The sequence below is a fragment of the Etheostoma cragini genome, chromosome 21 (assembly GCF_013103735.1).
Source record: "Etheostoma cragini isolate CJK2018 chromosome 21, CSU_Ecrag_1.0, whole genome shotgun sequence".
NCBI classification, from domain to species: domain Eukaryota; kingdom Metazoa; phylum Chordata; class Actinopteri; order Perciformes; family Percidae; genus Etheostoma; species Etheostoma cragini.
This window is the reverse complement of record NC_048427.1, coordinates 15,766,484-15,787,603: the sequence shown is the minus strand read 5'-3', so window position 1 is coordinate 15,787,603 and position 21,120 is coordinate 15,766,484. Positions and strand designations below refer to the sequence as shown.

General features: G+C 39.8%; 1 long non-coding RNA gene across 1 annotated transcript; it reads left to right on the top strand.

The window, feature by feature from the left end:
• Positions 1-1,885: 1,885 nt before the first annotated feature.
• LOC117936780 lies at positions 1,886-13,800 on the top strand. Its single transcript, XR_004655021.1, has 3 exons — positions 1,886-1,895; positions 13,159-13,226; positions 13,790-13,800. It is a non-coding gene; the product is annotated as an uncharacterized LOC117936780 (long non-coding RNA).
• The last annotated feature ends 7,320 nt before the right edge of the window (positions 13,801-21,120 follow it).

The following is a 21,120-nucleotide window of genomic DNA, read 5'->3' as shown; positions in this document are numbered from 1 at the left end:
TTTCTTCCATCCCCTCTTCTCCCAGGGACAGGGTGGGATCATGAGATCCGTATAATGTGAAATGAGCCGTGTGGCCCCGCAATGCCCCGGAGATCGCTCACACTCCTCATGATGAAACAAACACACACACACACACACACACACACACACACACACACACATGTCAAACAGCTCCCGTAGATGATTTCTTGAGGCTTTGCAATCACACCAGTCTGACGTTGACCCAAGCTTTTAATCTCTGCACATTAATGAAGTGTCCCGTCTAATTTCCCGATCCTGGTGATGATCAGGAGGCGGAGGAAGGACAGAGAGCGGTCAGAGGGAAATCAGAACGTTAGCGTTGAATGTTAGCTGATAGACTTTTAAGAAAGCAGACTAGGGCTTCTCATTGACAGGGTGTGTGTGTTAGCACTTGTGTGTGTTTTGTAGACAAAAGAGAGATGTAAAGGAGACGAGGTATGTTGGCGTCTGCCCAAGATTGCCATTAAAACTGGAAGCATGGCTAAAACATGCAACTTAAGAACTGTAGTGTGTGTAGTGTTAGAGTGCAGGAATTGGACCTCCTGGAATTATCAAAATAAAAGCCAGGATATAACTTCCTATGTGGAGATGGAGCTGTGAATATAGGCTGTAAACGTTTTTGGTCTCTTCTGTGACAAAACTACTTCAGATATATTTAAATTATTATTAATTAATTATTTTTTAGGAAGACAGAGTCTTACAAGGTCCTCTTCTGTGCAGGGTAATTCAATGGTATCATAACAGCATTAAAACCATCAACTCTTATTGAAGTAGATATTAAAGGTAAAAAAACAAAAATGCAGCAAGGCGTTGCAGCACAGACCTTCTTTGACTTTATTTATGATGCACTTCATTTTTTGGTCTTTTCTACTTAATTATAATGGGGGAAAAATAGTAAAAGAAGTTCAATTTTTGGTCACAGCTGAAAAGGGAGCTCATTTAAGGTCCAATATTCATGCATGTTATAAATTTGCTGCAGCTTTCATCACCAATGTTACTGAAGTTGTTTCTGGGAGTTATCACTACAGACGTTGATCGAGAGCGATCACATACACATACAGTTGCTTGAGAAAGTTTACACACCCAGGCTAAAGTATAGTATATGTAAAAATGGGTTAGGGCAATTTCAGACGTCACTACCTGTTTATTTATTGAAGAGATTTTCTTTCTTATTTATTTATTTTCTTCCAGTTATTTTGATGTGGTTTGTTTAACACAATTTAAAGTGCAACTCTATAGTGCAAACATAAAAAACACACAAGCTATACACAGAACATGGATCAGAGAAAGAGATTAAAAGTAGAGAAAAGAGTAGAATAGTGAAATCATTTATTAAAATAATGCACTTGCACTGCACATGATTACGTAGAGTGCAGCTGCAGGATGAGTGGATGAAAGTGCTTATTGTTTTTTTTTCATATTTAAAGCTACAGGGCATAGTTTCCGTCAAACCCATGAGGAATTCTAGGTAATGACAGCAAACTCCTCCTCCACACAGCTGCTAGTAGCCAAAGAGGATGCGGAGGATTGAGAGTCCATGTTTTTTTATTATTAGTTTGTTCTTTCATTCTACATTCGAGTTTCTGCGCGCTAAAGTCACCGGATGACACTAGGTTCTTAACACAGCCATACTAAGAATTACAGAGAATTGTGTGTAGCTGTTAGTCTTAATTAGCTTTGTAGCAACTCATTTAGCAATGGCTTGAATGTAACAGATGTTCATTAATAATATTAAGTTACACATTAAAGCTTTAATGTGCAATTTGCTTGTGGGAAAAAAAACTGAATCTGGAGGTTTTAAAGGACCTATGACAGTTCAAAGAGGTGATGACCTGAGCGGGTGGATTTTTTAATGATGCTAGATATTTAGGTTCGTTTAGGTTCGATATTTAGGTTCATTTGGGATAAAATTCAATTTCAGATGCACTTTTGATAACAGAACACCAGTGTTGTTGTCAAGGCCACCTCAAGCGAGACCAAGTCCTTACCAAGACCAGAGTGTGTCGAAACCGAGACAAGACCAGATCAGACAACTTAAAGATAGAGTGCATACTATTTACTAGCTAACATGTAGAGGTAATATCTTAGGGTGAGGGGTGAAGAGATTTCCGAAGAGTTTTGGTACAGGGGCAGATTGATGACGTTAGACGTAAGTGTTGATCAAAATGTGGTTCCAGCTGTGTTGGTTACATTGCAGAATTACACACTATGTGTTTTCTATTAGTTGTTGTTTAGCAAATAAACTATTACAAAAAATATATTTATTTATTTATATTTTTCTTTAATAGTTAAAAACAGACAGCCAGAGCTACATTCATTCTGGGAGTGTGTGTCAAGGGGGGCGGTGAACGGGGGTTAACAGCAACACATTTCAAATTGGAAACGAGTCACGTTATTGGTTGAATTTGAAATCTGTTTTACATCCAATCCCAGTAATAATGTTGACACATAAATCAGACAATAAAAAGGCAATTTAATGATAGCTCTGCAATTGTGGTCTTGACCTGTCTTAATCCCAAATCCTCTTCATCCCAGACCTTCAAAAAGTGGTTTTAAGACTACAACACTGGAGGACACGTGTTGTTTTAAACAGTTCATTTATCTTCAGGGACATCCTTACATCATTTACTCTGTAGTCGTGGCTAAATTGTATTGAGGACTCCAAATTGTAAGCCTTGTGGAATCGTTAGTTGGGTGTGTCGTTACATTCCTATTGGTTAGTCAACTTTATCTGTAAATCGAATGTCGGTAAGTCATGTTTGTGGAAGTAGTTCACTCTTCTGCAACATTTCAGCAGACAAAGTGTAATGCAGAGGCCAATGTGAGCAGAGCAGGGTGGCATGCAGCAACCTTAATGACATAGAGCTATTAGTTTCCGCTGATCTCAACGTTAGAGACAATAGAGAGGCGGTAAAAAAGCTATTTTAAAAAAAGGCTAAACAGCTTATGTGTATCATCTTCTTATATATCACATTATATGAGTGTGTGGGTGTGGGTGCAGCCTCTGCCTACTCTGCTAAGTAGCAGAAACCCCCTTTTGTGCCCAGATCAGCAGAAGGAACACAAGAAAAACATTCAACTGTGCTCCTCAAGATTGTTTTTGGCCACAGTAGCCCTGTCAGAGGAAGCACAAGCCCACCTCTATACTACTTTGTGTCTGCTATAATGTATGGATTCCCCCCCCCGTCTGCGGCCAAAGTTGTCCAGCACGCCAAATATAATTTAACTAAAACTTCACTTTATGGGACGCAGTTGCAACAATTTGAGCACCCAGATCGTGACTTCTAACTTTTATTTTCTGATACAGTAGTTGATTTAGCAGGGTTTTGGCGCAGCCGGCAATGGTGACATCGATGGAAAATGGACCTGGGCTCGGTGTTTTTCAGTCTGCTAGGCCTTGTACTGGGCAGCGCTGTGGTCAGACCTCAGTTCATACAAAGTGATGATTAGTTTGTCTTAGCTGACCGCTGACCAGAGGAATCTGCAGGAGTTCCAGTAAGTGGGGCTTTAGACGCTGAGGAGCAGATTAGTGTTTAATTTCACTCTGAACCACCTGTCTGTCTGCACAAATATACTCCCATCTCTTACAGTCTCTCTACCTGTATCCCACTCTGGCATCTCTCAGAACTTTTTTTTCATTGGCATTGAACGTCTGCACTTCTGCAGTGCGGTGTTTTACCTCGATCTTTTAGGTTTATGTGTTAAACTCAACGCCCGCGGGCCAAATCCAGCCCTTTGCAGATTTTGAACTGGCCTGCATATCAATTTAGGTTCAAAATACATTTTGGCCCAACTAGTTTTTGTCAGTTTTTCTTATATCTTTTTGGACAATTTGCAACTTTTCTGACAGTTTCTCACTTTTGCCAAAGATTTTGTCACTTTTTCCGCCGTTTTCCCCACATTTTCCAACGTTTTTGTCATTTTTTTCAACGTTTTGGGGCTTCTTTTTTTTCTATGATGGCTGAGGAACTTTTTCCTAACTTCTTTAGGACTTTATGATGACCAAACTGTATGTAAGAAGACTTTATGGCATAGGCAATAACAGAATCAAAGATATTTTACTTTTTTGATTAAATAAAAGCATATTAATAAACTAGTGTCTATGTCTAGTCCTTGATGTGATTCTTGTTTTCCAGTGTGGCCTTTAGAGTGAAGTTGAGTTTGACACCCCTGTATTAGAACATGTTTTGCAGGGCTGATCAGTAGCCGATTAGTCAAACACAGACGCCTGAGGAAGGATTGGGTGCCATGAGTGTCACTTATCAGGAATAGGGGGTCAGCTTCCCAACTATTTCAAAAAGAAAGGGAACTATGGAGACAGTGTGTGTGAACAAGCTGAACCATCAAGCACTCAGCACATCAGTTTGTGTAGAGAAAAGTGCTGTGTAGTTTTCAGTCATCTTTTCCTTTCTGGTATCTCTCCTTGTTTTTAATTCACTTGCATTTATTTAGTGATTACTGTCACTCAACAGTTAAAATAAAGAACAAAATGAGTTGTGTAAAAACTGCCTTTCAATCACCTAATCATCATGGCACTCCAAATGCAGTGGCAACTCAAACAGGAATATGCAAAGAGGATGTTTAGCTCCTAATTTCTGTTCTTGTGGTTCTAGCCAAGGAATGTTTGGTAATTGTATATATTGCATACGCAGATATTGTGATAATATCTGATAATGGGCCTTTGAATTGACTTCAGGTATAAATATAAGCATCGTCATTATCTTGAACTCTGCCCGCACAGTCAACAGCACATGAAGGTCCTTATTACTTGTTCTTTGCTGAGATAGGGCAGTTGGCGTCGGGGGTTGTAGGATTAACTTTCAACTTGCTGGGCATATTTCCGTGCTAATAACATGACAATTTGTACATTGCGTTTATACCCAGCAGGGATCCAATCACTATACGATCCAGACCATCAATCTAATTGTAAAGCGTTTTACCTGCTTTTATTTACACCTTGCATTGTGCAATTGTTTTTTTTTTTCCAGCTATCAAGTAACTAATTGCATGATAACTCATGGTGTCAATGGGCTCTTAGTTGCACGGATTTCAGTCACACATCACGTTGCATGCATTGCTGAATTAATGTGCCTAATCATATGTCCACTTGAGTCTTTCTATTGACATTGTATGTAATTGTGCTGTGTCTATCATTTTTTTGTACTTTAAAGCTTCAACAGCAAATATTCAAGGCTTGGGTGGTGTTGGGGTGGGGGGACTTCTGACCAGTAAAAGCAATTTGCCACAGGGTTGTGTGATGGTGGTAGTGTCACTGAAAAGGTTCATTTTTGTGACATCCTGTTGTTTTTATTAACCCCACAATCTAGTCCAAGTGGACTTTATTTTTCACAATTATTGTTTTCCGTCAGAGGGTTTATAGATCTAGACGTTTCAGACCGCTTCATTTCACCGAGAAGGAGAGAAAGAAAAGAGATGAGGGAAACAGATCGACTATGCTTTGTTCAGTCAGTCAGCTGTTCCACAAACCCCTGGGCAGTTCAGTGCTTGTGTTCGGTGTTTTAAAATGTTCTTGTGGCAGCGATGGAGGCAGTGATGGCTCCTGTTTCCTGTTTCCAGTACAGGATTCTCACACCGACTCACACCGACCGTCAGAAACACAAACTAAAACCCATTAAATAAAGGTCACAACAGGAGAGCGGCAAAAACAGGTTGTACACAATTGAAAGCCATAGAATAAAAATAGGACTAGTCCAACTACACTAAAGACATCACTGTCCCCACATACTGATCCAGGCTGGCACGTTTATTACCTGTATCTTCCAGTCTGTTTGTAGGTACAGTCCATCTGACTGCTATTCAGGATTAATGGGAGCCCCCCTGCCCCCCTTCTCTAACTCTTCGCCCCCTGCCCGGCCAAAGCAAAGGCCAGCCGTAGGCCTCATTATTAAGAGCAATGGCCAGGACTCGGGGCCTGTCTGTACAAACATGCAGCGACGGAGCTGGGAGGGAAAAGGGAAACCGGCTCACGGGGGGATGAGGTTTCAATAAACGTCAGCCAGCGTCTGCTCTGTTTGGACTGCAAATTATTGCTGGCTGATGCTCTATTATTTTACAACCAAGGATCGCTGTCGAAAGAAAGGTAGAAGTGGAGGAAAAAGAAAGAGGGAGGGAGGGAGAAAAAGAAACTCTGGAAGGGCGCCTAAGGGGAAAAAAGGGTTAGTGAATACTATAATAATCTTTAAAAATATTACTAGAGCGGCCGCGGCTTAAGCTAAGAATAGGCCGGAGAGAGCAAATTTGGACGATTCCACTGGAGATAGGAGAAGTAGAGGGAGGAAGAGAAGGAAGGAAAAGCATGTGAGGGGGAGGAGAGATGGCAGCCATGTGAGAGAGCTATAAAATCAACACCTTCAGTAAAGACAATTTACTGCTGCTTCATTACTTCTGCAGGGAAAAACACACTTTTTGACCAATGGCAAAATTTACTTATGATCCAAATGTGTAACGGCCCATTACCCATAAACCTAAACAAATGAGGGAAATACAATGAAGGCCATAAACAAAATTCATCTCCTTCCATCAATCACGCCCATGTGCTGCAGCAAACGTGGAGAAAATTCATCCTTTCAAGCATAAAAGTTGCCAAAGCCATTCATGGTCCCCCATCGGGTAAAATTCGGACGCTTGGTCACATGCCTTTGGCGTTTAGTATTCACACTAAAAGTCTCCATTAGCGCCAGAACCCTTGGCATCATTTTTAGACGCGCACGGCCAGGACGTAGACTGACTGATATGTGGCACAAGAATGGGACAGTTAGGTTTAGAAAAAGATCGTGGGTGGGGTTTAAAATGTACTTTTCAGTGAGGTACGAGAATGGGCCAAGAACCCCGGTGTCCTAGGGGAAATTCCAATGTTGTTTTACCCATCCATTAATCCAACCTTCCTTCTAAAGCAGCATTTTGTTTTTTTATACTAGGCTACTTGCTACCAGTGTCGCTGTTAATACTACGTCCTGTTTCAGCTCCCCAGTCGAGCTTTTGCTATGCCTTGGGCGTTCCATACAGACGCTAAAGTCTGGTTTTTGCGTCATGTACAGTATCTGACTGCAAGAGCCACTGCCCAAGCATCAATGTTTTACGAGTTGGGAGTGAGAACGGGTTGGCTACACATATTCAGGGGCAAAACGGCGAGGTAGGACAACTGGTTGCGCTTGAAAGGACAGAAGCAACTAGGTACAAGTTGTAATGATTTGAGCGCCAAGGGTGGTGCTGAACCTAGTTGTGCGGCACTGCTCTACACGTAGTGAAAAAAACAACGGAGCGGCAAACGCAGAACGGTATTATTGCGGATCTTCTGTAGGCGGCTTAATATTATATGTAATGGGAGCAAAGCCACACAGAAAAAATGTAGAGAATTACTTTATTTTTATTTTTTTGTTATGTAAGGCACCTACAAGAGGTAAAGGGAGCAGGGTTGCTTCAAATGTTTTCTTAAAAGCCTTAAATCTTTGAGGGTTTTAAAATAACTTCAACCACCAGCAAATCAATCAAGCAAAAGTTAACAATGGCTGGGGAAATATCAATTAGTAATGCTGTTCACTCCAAATTCCTATCCTGCCTATGTTATGTAACTTGACATCAGACATGTTTGTCCTTTTCTTAGGTGGCTGGAGTGATAATGTGTTCTGGTTACACAAAGATTGAGACAGATTAGACTTTGGAAGAATTTGTTACAAAACAGGATGTATACTCTACAGGAGAATTTTTTCACTGGCAATTATCAGTTTTTCCCCCCAAATGATTTACAGAATTTACTGATTCTATTTTCAAATTGCATGAAAAATAGTGCAAATAGCAAGAAAAATAGTGCAAATAGCTATACCCCCCAGACTAAAATCAGTTGTAAAACTGCAACGTCAATAACTTTTCTGCACTCATCCCCTTTCTGCAAAAGCAAGTTGAATTGCCTAGTATTGACATTCTAATGCAACTTAAAGTTCTCCAGATATTTTCCTAAGTCATGTTAACTGAGATAGAGCAGAGATTCAGGTGCTGAGTGAAGTCTCTATTCTAACTGCCTACCGGCTATCTGTACTAACATTTTCACTTTACAACAGCACACACGGAACATTTTTTTGTAGCTTTTCAGGATTTCTTAAAAGCTGGAAGATTCGTCTCAAGAAAGTCTCACTCTTTTTTCTAAGCCAAGCTAATGGCAGGGTTCGATGACAAGTCCGTCAGTCCAGCATTTTGGCCCAGACTGAAATATCTCAGCAGTCAATGGATTAAGCTTACATTTTGGTACCCAGAGGATGAAGCCTACAGACTTTGGTAATGACCTGGTTTGTTCTATAGTGCTGTGATTAGATCAAAGTTTTAATTATATCATTTATGTTTGTTCTATGAATTTGCACTGTGACTTATGAGGAAAAAAACTTTGTTTCTTCTGTATATGCCAGTAAAATGACAAAGTGAATTGATCAAAACATCAGCCTCTGCTGTACTTTCACCAAATGTTTGCATGCTAACATGCGGTCACCATAATCTGTTTGGATTAGGGCTATTGGAATGAATACCAAAAGTCAAATATACTGCAAATGGTAAAAAAAGAAATATATATATATATATACTATTAAAAGGCTGACACTACAATATGAATGTGACTTTTTTATAAATATGCTGGCTAACATTAGCTAATCTCCCTCTTCTCACCTTGGCCTATCTGCATGGGTCACTCATGTCACAGTTTATGAACAATAAATTGGGGAGAGTGAGAAACACAAGGCATTGTGAGGTCTAAGCACTGGTGTCCAAGCAAAAGTTACGTACCGCGTAACGTTGGTACGGGGGGACAGTGTGATTATTGTGGCAAAAATAAGGACCCAAGAGCAGAAATGAGGGAGGCAGGCGGGAACAGTTCAACACAAATTTATTCACAAAAAGTCCAAGGAGAACACAAGGAGCAAACACAAAAACCCCAAAAATCCAAAAAGGGAGCAGGGAAAAAAACAAGGCAACATGAACAAAGGAAGGGAAAACTCACAGGGGTGTACAGATCACAGGAACAGGAATAAACGTTGAAACCTCCATTAGTAAGACGATCTGCACAGAACAGGGACACAAGACAAAATGATCTGACAAGAAACAAGGGAAGCACAGACATTAAATACACAAGGTAATGAGGTAACAAGAGGCAGGTGACAGGAGGGCAGGTAAGGCGGTGGAAAACATCAGGTAATCACAAGAGCGGGAAGACACAGGAAGTAATTCTAAAGACAGGACTTGACAAAAACCAGACTTCAAAATAAAACAGGAAACAGAAGCTACAACGTAATACAATGTAAGAGCAAACATTGCAATGGCGACAATTTAAACAAGACGGTTGGAGAAATGAAAGACAAAAAGGGAGGCTGTGTTCGCACACTCCAACAAGTCCACCACCAGTGGATAACTTTAAAAAACAATTAGTGGAATATTCACTTTCATTAGCCATCGACCGCTTAGTCGGAATATTTTCTTTTTCGGAATAAGGATAAAAACCAAAATATTGTCATTTTGAACATGTTATCATGTTGACATTTAGCTAAAAGCGTCACTGACGCTTTAGCTAAAGACTCTTAGTTTTGTTTCTTTAGTGGCTGCTTTTTTTAGATTGGTGCAAGGCAAATAAAATCTGACTTTGTTTTTGCCGTACAGGGCAAATTCAGTTTTTCAGTCCTTTGTGAATTGTCTCTAAATGGGTTTTGTTAGTTAAAAATGAAATCTGAAATGATACACAAATGCAATAAACCAGTCCCAAAACAGCATCCATTACCAACAACTAAGAGTCATGCATAGCTCTTGAGCCCACAGAGAGACTGTCACAACTGAGCAGCTGTGATAAACTCCTTACTTTCCTCCAGACACATAGTTGCAACACACTTGTGGCGCTCTTTCAGCCCGCTGTGGTCAATATTACCCAAGAGCTGCTGACATTTAACAGGCATGTATGCTGGTTAACGTGCTTCTGTCTGGATGTTCACAAACTAATTTGATCCATGCTTTACAGGGGTGGTGGGGGGGATGGAACTGTCACAATGTATGATGTTACCGCTGTATTCAAGAGAGTGTGTGTTTGTGTGTGTATTTGTGACTAATTTTGTTACTATGTACATTTACTTAAGAACTGTACTTACGTAAATATTTGAGGTACTTGTACTTTACTTAGTCTTTTCTCTTCATGCCACTTTCTACTCCGATACATTTCAGAGGGAAATATTATTCCTTTTACTCCACAACATTAATCTGACAGCTTTAGTTATTTTTGTTTACATTAGAAATTGAAGATTTCTTCACACAAAAACACATAGTTATTTGTTAAATTTGATGTTTTATTATAAAGTATAAAACTACCCGACAATATGTTGGCCTACAAGTCCATCTGAAAGGATGAGAAGATTAAACACAGTTGATTGACACAACTGGTATTATCATTGACAGTTTCTAAAATTTAGAGGATTATTCCGTATTGAGTACTTTTGCTTTATTACTTTATTTCCTGATGTTACCTTACATACTTTTACTTAAGAAACAATGCAGGACTTTTACTCATAACAGAATATTGTTTACAGTGTGGAATCAGTATATTTGCTTAAAGTAATTAAAGGATCTGAATACTTCTTCCACCACTGGTGGTTATAAAGGTTTTAATGCATTTGTGCATGTGTGTCTTATGTCCCCACTTTCATAAAAGCAGCCTCCCTCTAAAATAGGTTTAAAAAGTCATCTGGCTGTCAGGGAAAAGCAGTTTTCTTACCGCAATAAAATGATCTTGGATTTTAGTGTTTGCCTAACACTCTTGTACCCGTTTAATACTGGAGCACGCTCCTCCACTCTGGGTTAGAGGGGGAAAAAAAGGTGTAACTTATTATGGGCTCGGCCTCGCTGGCAATTCCTGCAGCTGAATTAAAATGCAACATTATACGGCTTGGCCAAGGTTAGTCCGTGTTAGCCGGGGTGCTGTTACGGCACTTTGGAGCCTCTCAATTGAGGTAATAAATTGAGTCTGATGGCTAATTTTAGGTGAAACCCAATACATCTGGCTAAACTATGAGCCAGAGGGGACCATTTAATCAAAATATGTCTGGCAGGTTCATACTTTTGGTTTTTGTCCAGAACATGTTTACATGCTTTAATGTGTAAAAACACATTTTTCTTAGTCCATGTGTCTGAATAGTATACCTGTATTCACCCTCTGTCTTGAAATGCTCTATTTTAGCGCCTGTCCCTTTAAGACCCCCCCTCAAAAATAAAACCCAGTCTGCTGTGATTGGTCAGCGTTTCTTTTGAATCTGCGCTGTTCGCGTCTCTGCAACATCACTGCAGCCGGGGAATGTAACAGTACTGTAGCCGCACTTTCGACCTAGTATAGTTGTGACATCACAATGTCAGAAATCCTGACGGCTTGTTTAAATGCGCAGTTTCTAAATATGGGTTGTGTGCATTTCTCTGTGGATTTAGCGGTTTGAGTATTTATATAGCACCTCAACCTACTGTATAATCAAAAAAGACATGGGAATCTTACTTTTTACAATATGAGACAATTACGTGTAACATATTTAGCTGGGGGACATGTCTATAATCTATCCATGTCTATCTATGCATCAAGATAGTCATTTCTAACCCTCATCTTGTCCTACATCAATGTTCTTTTTAACTACCAAATTGTAAATAACCAAAATAACATTATTGATTCCACACAACGCTCTTTGGCAAGTATAAATCTTTACTTTCATGAATTTTGGGATGTCCTATTCAGTATTATAGAAAAAAGTGGTTTCAAAATAGAAAGTAAAAGTTGACATATTCCAGTTTGTGATTATCCATCAAAATACATTCCTTTAATTTTAGTTTAAATAATTCCTAATTTCTGCTTTTCTAACTCAAAAATTAAGTAGAATTTCCTTAAAATTATCATAAATTTCATAAATAACTATAAAACAAAAGTTTGTAAGTGTTACGTAGTGTTAAACGTCAAAAAAGTGACAAACATTGAAATAAGTGTTGAAAAAGGTACAAAAACGTAGGAAATAGTTAACAACATTGATGAATATTGTCAACAAATGTGTTGATTTTCAACACAAGGGTTAAGTAAATCATATGTAAAACACTCTTTGTGTATACATTTTTGAACTTATCCTTTGTTAATGCAGTCACAGCTTATCAGAAAGTTGACATTCAAACAACATGAATTAAAAAGAAATAAAACAGCCCAGTCCCTGCAAAGGAATAAGAAAGGCCTTTTATTATCCAATACGTTCCCTTACACTTACTAAATCATTCTGTGAACATAGCTCTTAATTAGCAGGGGAGAGAAAAGATCTCCAAAGAGGCGTCCGGTTCGCAGCCTTCGCAGCCTGCCAACAGCCACATCTCGGGGCCTGTAATCAGTGACACTCACAATAAACGGGCTGATATTTAATCATTAGGCGAGGAATGCACAGCGGATGTCTCTAATCTGCTCCCGTGGCTGATGAAAGGTTGCACGGCACGCAGAGTGGAAGCCGTGAACTCTTGGAGTCAGCCTGCAGGGTTTCGGTGGCAGACCCCAGAGGGGTAGCGTTGCATAGCAGGAGGCCTTGGCATGCGATTGCAATTAATGTATTGTCTTACTTAATAAAATGGAAATGTTGGAATGATTAGTGAAGACTGTGGTGTGCACTCTGGGGTCGGTGGGAGGATTAGTTACCAAAGTGCTGAGGCGCTCACTTACACTTACTGCTGAGCTGGACTGAAAGAGAAAAATGCTATATTGTTATGTACCATATTATCGTTGGCAGGCTAATTGTATAGCTTCAAAAGTTTACTGGAACTAGGTCTGGTTTTTGGCTCAATTACTTTATCCAATTATTCCTAAAAATGTTTGAGTTAAATTCTCTTATATATTCTTCCCATGATGCAATGGGCAGGTCAATCATTATAGGACAATCATTATAGGACATTATACAAATCATTATAGTGACATTCTATATTTTACCTAATACCTTAAAATCCCATGAAGACCAAAACCAACAAGAAATTTATCCAACTATTGTTGTTTGTGTGGCCAAAGCCTGATACACCTTATTCCAAACACATCCTCAAAACTAAATGTACTTGATGACCCCAAAATCATACATGACGGCTGGAAATGTATAGTATGAAGTGTATACTAGGGATGCACCGAATCAAGATTTTTGGAGTTTGTCCGAATACTGAAGCCACTGGTTAACACAAGCTTTTAGCAGGGACTGTCCTTCCTTTGCCGTAGCTAAAGTTGCTGCATGTGGGATTCTGTCTGTAGATGCCTTCATGCACAGCTCGTAGTCTTTCAGGTGTTTCATACCAAATTTTTTAACAGCGGTGATGTTGTGTATTGTTTAGGGATTTGGGTTTTGTTCCTCGCCACCACCAGAGAAATCGGTATTGCAAATTGAACTTCTCGATTTGAATGGCCTTCTTTTGACTGAAAGTACTGCCAAACAACACTTTTTCTGCTCACAAGTTCAATTTTCACTTTCTCACAGCCTAATGCATTGAAAGGTCCACCTACATAAACACCTTCCCGTAATCAAGGCGGCGTCATCACGTTGAACAGCGCAGCACAACTAGTGCAAGCGTAGGGTTAGGTTTGGTGTAAAAAATTCTGTAGATCGGTAGCAACCCAACCACGTTGAATCCAAAGCCGGTGCATCTCTAGTGTTTAGCCTTCATACTATACATACTTCCTATGATATGTATTTTATGAACAGGAACCATATACAGTACAGCACTGAAACAGATGTACCAGGCAGAGATGGTAATATATTATACTGCATAATGTTGTCAAACAAACTATAATGGATGACAAATTGGACATCAGAGCTCAAGCAGTTGAACTTAATCATTAAATATTTCTTAGCACCTTTTCTCAACTAGACATTGACCATATGAGCTATTACCTTCAAACCTGCCCAATTACTGCCTGCTAAGTGGGTAATAAATTGTAAGTCTGCAGTGGTGAGATATGGAGCAGTAAAGATTTGACGTATCAGCTGGCAGAGCTGTTAAAATCTTTAACCCTAATTACCCAACGCAAGCATAAATTAACAATAAAAGCCTGTAGATATGCCGCACATTTCATTTTATTTTGAAATAAAAAGCAGCGAGTAATGGAGCGTGGACTCCTTACAAAATGTGCGCGCATGCGTGCCGGAGCAGCTGCCCCTGTGTGCCACACCACTAGTGTTACAATGGCAGGGTCAAGTGCTGAGTCACTCATGCCCACATCAGTTAACAGGGCTACACACACACACACACACCACACACACACACATTGGGCATCTTTTCTCTGTTTTGCATCCAATATCTTTTAGTCAGTACATAGAAATATCACGAAAACTAATAGATTTGAAATTTTCTGAGATTTGGGTTGTTATTTTGTGTCTGTGGTGCTTCCAAACACGTACAAACTTGGAAAATATCTATCCATGCTGTTTTGAGTGAGCATTAGCATGCTAGCTCGTTCTCAATACCAAAACACGGCTACAACACACACTAGTTCATATCACCATAATCTCCAAAAGAACTACTTCTGTTGAATAGGTGATGAGTTGACATGGCTGCAGGCATTCCACAAGTGCCCCTCATCTAGAAGAAGATTCTCCAGTTGGAAAAAGAGGTATCTAGCTGATGTGATCTTACCTAGCTACTGCGCATGTGCAACTCCCATTAAAGATAGTAAAGAAGTGAGATGTCTCACTCTGTATCTAAAACAGAGACCTGAACACACAGGGTGAAAACAGGATCTGCAGCAATGTACAACAAAAATATGGGTTTTTTTGTTAATGAAACCATGTAAAGCTATTCTTTTACAACCTCAAAATACAATTAGGAACCTGAAAATAAGCACAGTATGGGCGCTTTGGGATGTAAAACTTCCTGCTTCAAATGCAACCAATAGCTTGACTCCTTTCTTTTCATTCTTTTTTTCTGGGACTGTGGATCAATTTGAAGAGTGCCTATGTTAAGCATTTTCCACAGTTCTTATTGTGTCATGCAGTGTTGGACTCACACTGGTCTTTTCTTGGTCTTGGTCTCGACTTGGTCTCAACCCTTCAAAGTCTTTGTCTTGATGCAGTCTTATGCCAAACAATTTGTTGGCATGTATTACAGTGGGATGTAGGATCCTCAGGTTGTTTTTTTTGCAAACTTCAAACAATCATAGGAGGTGGACCTTAGGCAATCAGCAACGAAACTAGTCACTGGAAAGTTACTGCACCCCGCCAAGAAATAGTCCGGCTTATAACCCTACTGTAAAACCAGACACTATTGTTTTTAAAATGTATGTATTTGTATTAAATAGAAAAGTGCCGGTAGGAGAGCTTGGTACTTTTGGACTGAAATAGGCTAGCTGCCGTTTTGAGCTAACGTTAGCAATCAATCAATCACAGATAGCTAAAATGTTTTTTGAAATGACTGCTAGCTTAGCTACAAGCTAGCAATCAAACACAACAGAGGATGTCACTTGAATGGCCTTTTGAGCTAACGTTAGCAATCAAACAATCATAGATAGGTACACCGTTTTTGAAACAATTTCCATCTTCTGTTAATGTTTGTAATGAGAAAAGTCTATTATTTCATGGATTTCACTTATTTCAGTAAGACACGTTATGTCGTAAACCATTTAAATCTGAGCATGTGCGACTCAAATATGCACTCAACTTACATTGGGGGGTGACAGCAGTAAACATGCAAGACGTTGTAAATTGTCACAAAATGCAGTAAAAACCCAAATATGATGTATACATGTAAAAAAAAAATGCTTTTAAAACCCAAATAATACCGGTATTTCCCACATGCACATCCCATATATCACTGAAATATAATTGGGGAACAAAATCAGATTTTTGTGAAAGAACAAACAATTGGGAAAAACGTTGGACTTCCACTCTACCTGCATCTAAAAAAATAAATCTCTGTCTTGAATATACTGGACAGCGAGCCTCCCACAGTCTTGTGTTTTTAGATGTCAAGTCCCACCCGGTCGTCAGACACCGCCTCCCAAGAGCCTGGGTCTGACAGAGGTTTCTGTCTAAAAGGAAGTTTTTCCTCGCCACTGTCGCACTGTTGCTTGCTCTGGAGGAAACTACTAGAACTGTTGGGTCCTTGTGGATTCTGGAGTGTGGTCTAGACCTGCTCTATCTGTAAAGTGTCTTGAGATAACTCTTGTTGTGATTTGATACTATAAATAAAATTGAATTAAATTGAATTGAAGTTGATGTGCTGATCTTTATGGAAAACATGAAGAGATCATTGGAGGGAGGCGAAGCAATGTGACACTAGTGACACACACACAGGCTAACCAATATACACTACAGGAACCGCAACGATGGAGTCCCTCCGGCTGTGGTGAGCTTCTTGTGTCCAGTGACGTATTAAAGCCAGCGGCTCCTTAGTGGTTCTTTGCTTCTGATGGACTTTTAATTGATTTCTCAAACAAGTGTGGTCCACTCTTGTCATTGAGATGGAGTTTTGGGTTTTAATTTGTGGATCTCTTGATTTATCCCCTTAGTCTGTGATTATTACAATTATGTGGCTTTTGTAATTGGTGGATAGTGAGTTGATGTTTTTTTGGTGGGGAAAACTTTACTTTGAAACATTGAATGCTGCCAGGGACAATGAGGCTGTCCCGGGGCGGGATTTGATACATGGGCACCCTTGTGGTTGAACCAGTGTGTGCATGTGTGTGTGTCTCATGTACACCGCGAGCATGTTTATTCATATCTCTGCATTCTCTGAGTCCATAGTGTGTGTGCCAACCACAGCGCCGTCGCTGCCTCGCCGTGTTTATGTTTACTTTAAGTGTGTATGTTCATGTGTGTGTGTTTAGGGAGTGATGTGGGGCACCTGCCCTCTCAGTCCAGTCATGCTGCTGTGTGGCAGCTACTGAGCTGGAACCTTCCGGATGACATCGTCAAACGGTGACAAGGCAGACGGGTCAGGGCGCCTGTGGTTGTTGCTGGAAAAGGCTACTCCCTAAATTGGTGTCTGTGTGTGTTTGAGTACACACGCACCCTTTTTTTCATATTGAGTTTCATATGGACATGATCACAACAGGTATTGTATGTTGAGTTGTAGCATGTTTAACGCGGCCTGTTGCCGACTGTAAAGATATCTCTTCTTTACTCATTGTCTATGTTTTTTGTAATGAATTGGAATAATAACTAATAACTATAAGTAAGCGTGGAAGAAAACATTTTCAATGTGAGAAGCCATGTCTTTGCCTAAATTCATGCCGTGCAGGGTAGATTTCTGTTGTTTCACATCAACTCACCTCTTTGCAATGCCTTTATATGCAATCCCACTGTCTCTATAATTTGCTTTGCATTCAGCGTAAACTCACATTTAGTTAGTCACATTAGGGTCACACCCTTCCAATTAGATCCGTGCATGTAAAGTCAGAGGTCAAGCGGAAATAGTCAAACGAAATCAAGACAGAAAGACATGAAAAGGGAGCATTAACGGTCACAATAACAAGGCCAATGCTGCATCATCTTTTAAGTTTTATTATAATTTATTATTCCAAAATAATTTTACAGATGTCAATGTCACGCAAAATCCTGCTAGCAGCAGTACTAACATTGACAGTCCGCCACCAACAAATGAAGAGGAGAGAGTGGACACATGAGTAGCTACAGGCTGATTCCAGTGGAGATCAGTGGTGCCTTAGCATGCGTGCTATCACCCACCTAGCACCCATGGTCCTGCAGAGGATGAGGTTGGAACGGATTTTCCTATTAGTCTTTCAAATCTCCCGCTGTCTGCCGTTACCTGTAAGTTTAACCTGCATTTGCTGTGTTTGGTGTCAACAAGCCATCCTGCAGCTTTTTCTAAAAATCCAATGAAATAGCTCACAATTTCTAATTCAAACAACAACGAGCTGATCAACTACAGGTATCTTTTTACTTTGTGATTTTTAGACAATATATCTCATGATTTTCCTTATGGTAGTAAAGTTACTGTGTATACAAAACGTTGGCAACAATAGTAGATAGTACTGCCAAAACAACACTTTGTTTGTTTTGTAGATAGATGTACATAAAAACCTTTTCCTGGTAGCATATTGCATTGACATCAACAATGCATGATGTTTCAATTGTTTTCACAATTATTTTTCTGTTTCATGTATTTTTAAAACACAGTCAGTGAATTACACAAGAGTACACAAGAAAAGGCCAAAATATGGATTTTTCCACCCACATACAGTATCTTAAAATATTCTACACACTGCGTTTCTAACCTTTCCATAAAATACATTCTTACACATTCTACTTGACTGCTATTTGTTTGTTAGTTTTCCCCTGGAATATGCATGTGTTGGTCTGTCTAGACCACAGAGGACAGGTTAGTGAGGGTATATTCTTTTTTTCCATTTGCAGGATTTAGAGGATATTATGGCCTCTTTGCACTTGCAAAGCCGAGCCCATGTGTCCCACCGCCTACCTACTATTTGTCAGGATTTGTGTAATTACCAGCGTCTATCCTTCGCTCCCCATCTCATATCCAGAGCACCACATATGCCCAGATTTACCTACTGGCTTTAAAATGTTTTTTGCTCAAAAACAACACTCCAATTTCACTGCCGGGGGAAAGAAGTGGCTGAAAGATGCTGCCAGGTTGCCAAATAGACAAAATATCTCCTGTCCTTTGCTTTCCATGTTGCCATATCCTAATCAAATCAAACAATTTTTTTTAATGACTTGCTGTACACAGGAGACAGTGCGTGGCTGCCCAAACAAAATAACCCAGAATGCACTGCGGGAGCAAAAATGGTATCTGCGTTTCAGCGAGAGCTCCCTTGGAGAAACAGTTTAGATTCAGGGAACATTCCTATTTTAGGAACTTTTAATGTTAAGTAAAGAAACATTATGAGAGGAAGACTGAATGGAAAGCTGTGTGTGTATGTGTGTGTAAGTGTGTGTCTCTGTGTGTCTGTGTGAGTGTGTCGTGTGGATATGCATGTATGTGCATTAGAGAGGCCGAGAGAGTGTGTATGTGTGTGTGTGATTTAGACATACACCTCTAAGCACACCTAAGTGTATCTAGCCAAATGTTTTTATATGGTACCATGACGGGGGAGCAAGTGTGTCTAACAAAGGAGACTATTTCGATGGGGCCGGTCAGTGAAGGAGTGCTGGACTCATAATGACATAGAAAACAAACAGTGGTGAATGGGCACATGGTCCCTCCGTAACCGCAGGGCCCTTAACGGGAAGAGCCTGTCCAGCGGTGTACAGCCCCGCTCCGGCACTACAGGAAGACCCAGGCGCCAAGGAGTTAAAGTACACCTACTGTGTGTGTTTGTGTGTGTGTCAGACGCACATTGCAGATCAGCTGCACATTTGCGCAAATACCTCTAGAGAAGCAGTGGTGGAAGAAGTATACAGATCCTTTTACTTGCTTGTACCACACTTTAAAAGTACTCTATTACAAGTAAATGACCTTGATTGAAAAGTAAAAGTGTTTACAGTACACAACTTCTGAAAAAAAAGTATATATATATATATATATATATATATAAGTACAAGTACTCTATTCAGTAAAATCCTCACATTTTAGAAACCGGAAACCATCAAAACAGTCCTGTGTTTTATCGGCTAATCATTTCAGCTGGACTTATAGGCCATTTTAATGTTGGGCAGTTTAATTTGTAAAACATAGTCTTTTATAGACTACATGTGTTTTGTGTGCAAACATTTGTGTAAAGTAACTAAAGCTGTCAGATGCATTGGAGTTAAAAGTACGATATTCATCTCTGAAATGTAGCAGAGTAGAAGTACACAATGGCAGGAAAAGAAAATACTCATTTAAAGTACAAGTACCTCAAATTTGTGCTTAAGTACAATACTGATGAGAAGACATGGACACGATAAAACAGGTAAAAAAACATCACTGACGCACACTTGTGCACGAATGAAGGTACATATTACCATACAAATACTCACATTCCCACTTCGTCTTACTTGTACACACAGTCACAGGGGAGACTACCCAATCAACCACCAGCAACAATATTATTCTGCCATTCACTGTCGCCGGTGTGATTGATGAAGCCGAGGCAAGGCCGGACTCCAGATCTCAACGTGGAGCTCATGTAGAATAACATTGCCCTGACAATGCTCATATTAGACTCAGATCGTTGCTACACGTACAGTCTCATGGCCAAAACATATCAAGCGGTCCCCGTGTGGAGAGCTGAGCTCCAATTGCATGCTAAGCAATGTAAGAGAAGTATTCTAATGGGATTTTTGTCAAGTTTAAATGTTGCAATCTGTACGTGTTGGAACATTTTGGAATTGAAGAACAGGATTGGGGTCCTCTGTTACCTGTTTTAAATGAAAGGAAAACTGAGATGCTGTTCTGTTTTATAATGACTTTTAAACTGTTAATCAGTCAAACTAAAGGATTAGTTAAGCTAATGTAAGGAAACTGAAACTGAAGTGAAACTGTTGTGTCGATGTGTAAAGCATGTTTCACTCTCCGGTCTTAGGTTCAGGAACCATGTACGCTACAGTACAGTGCCGTACCGTTACTTGGAAAAGTCTATGTTGTCTGACAAAAGTCTTCATTCATTCTTTTTAACATTATTGTTTGGGGTTTGTTTGGCCTTTATTTAGGGCTGGACAAGAGGGAGTAAATCAGAAATCACAATATTCTTGACCAAATGCCTCAATATCAATATTCTAAGGTTGACATTGGTGCTTTAACAAAACATCTTCACACTTAGATTTTAGATAAATAATCATCAGGAATGTGTACATAATGTGGAAGTGGGCAAAAGGCAAATAACAACAGCTAGAACCATCTGGTGAGTTCAGAAAAGTACATCACGACTTCCGGTTTGACCAACCAGGAGATGGCGGCTTAGAGAAAGTGCTCCCGACAATCTCGGACAAAATTACCCACTACAACACGATTATATAGAAACAAACTTAGTTTTCAGGGTGATTTAAGACAGTGGGTTTTGAGAATGCCCAAAGGGAAAAACAAAATGTCAAAGCTGACGGAGTTATTCGACGTCGAAGGAGCTAGCCAAACTTCATCGCCTAGCAGCGCAATGTTAATGGAGGAGGACGATGA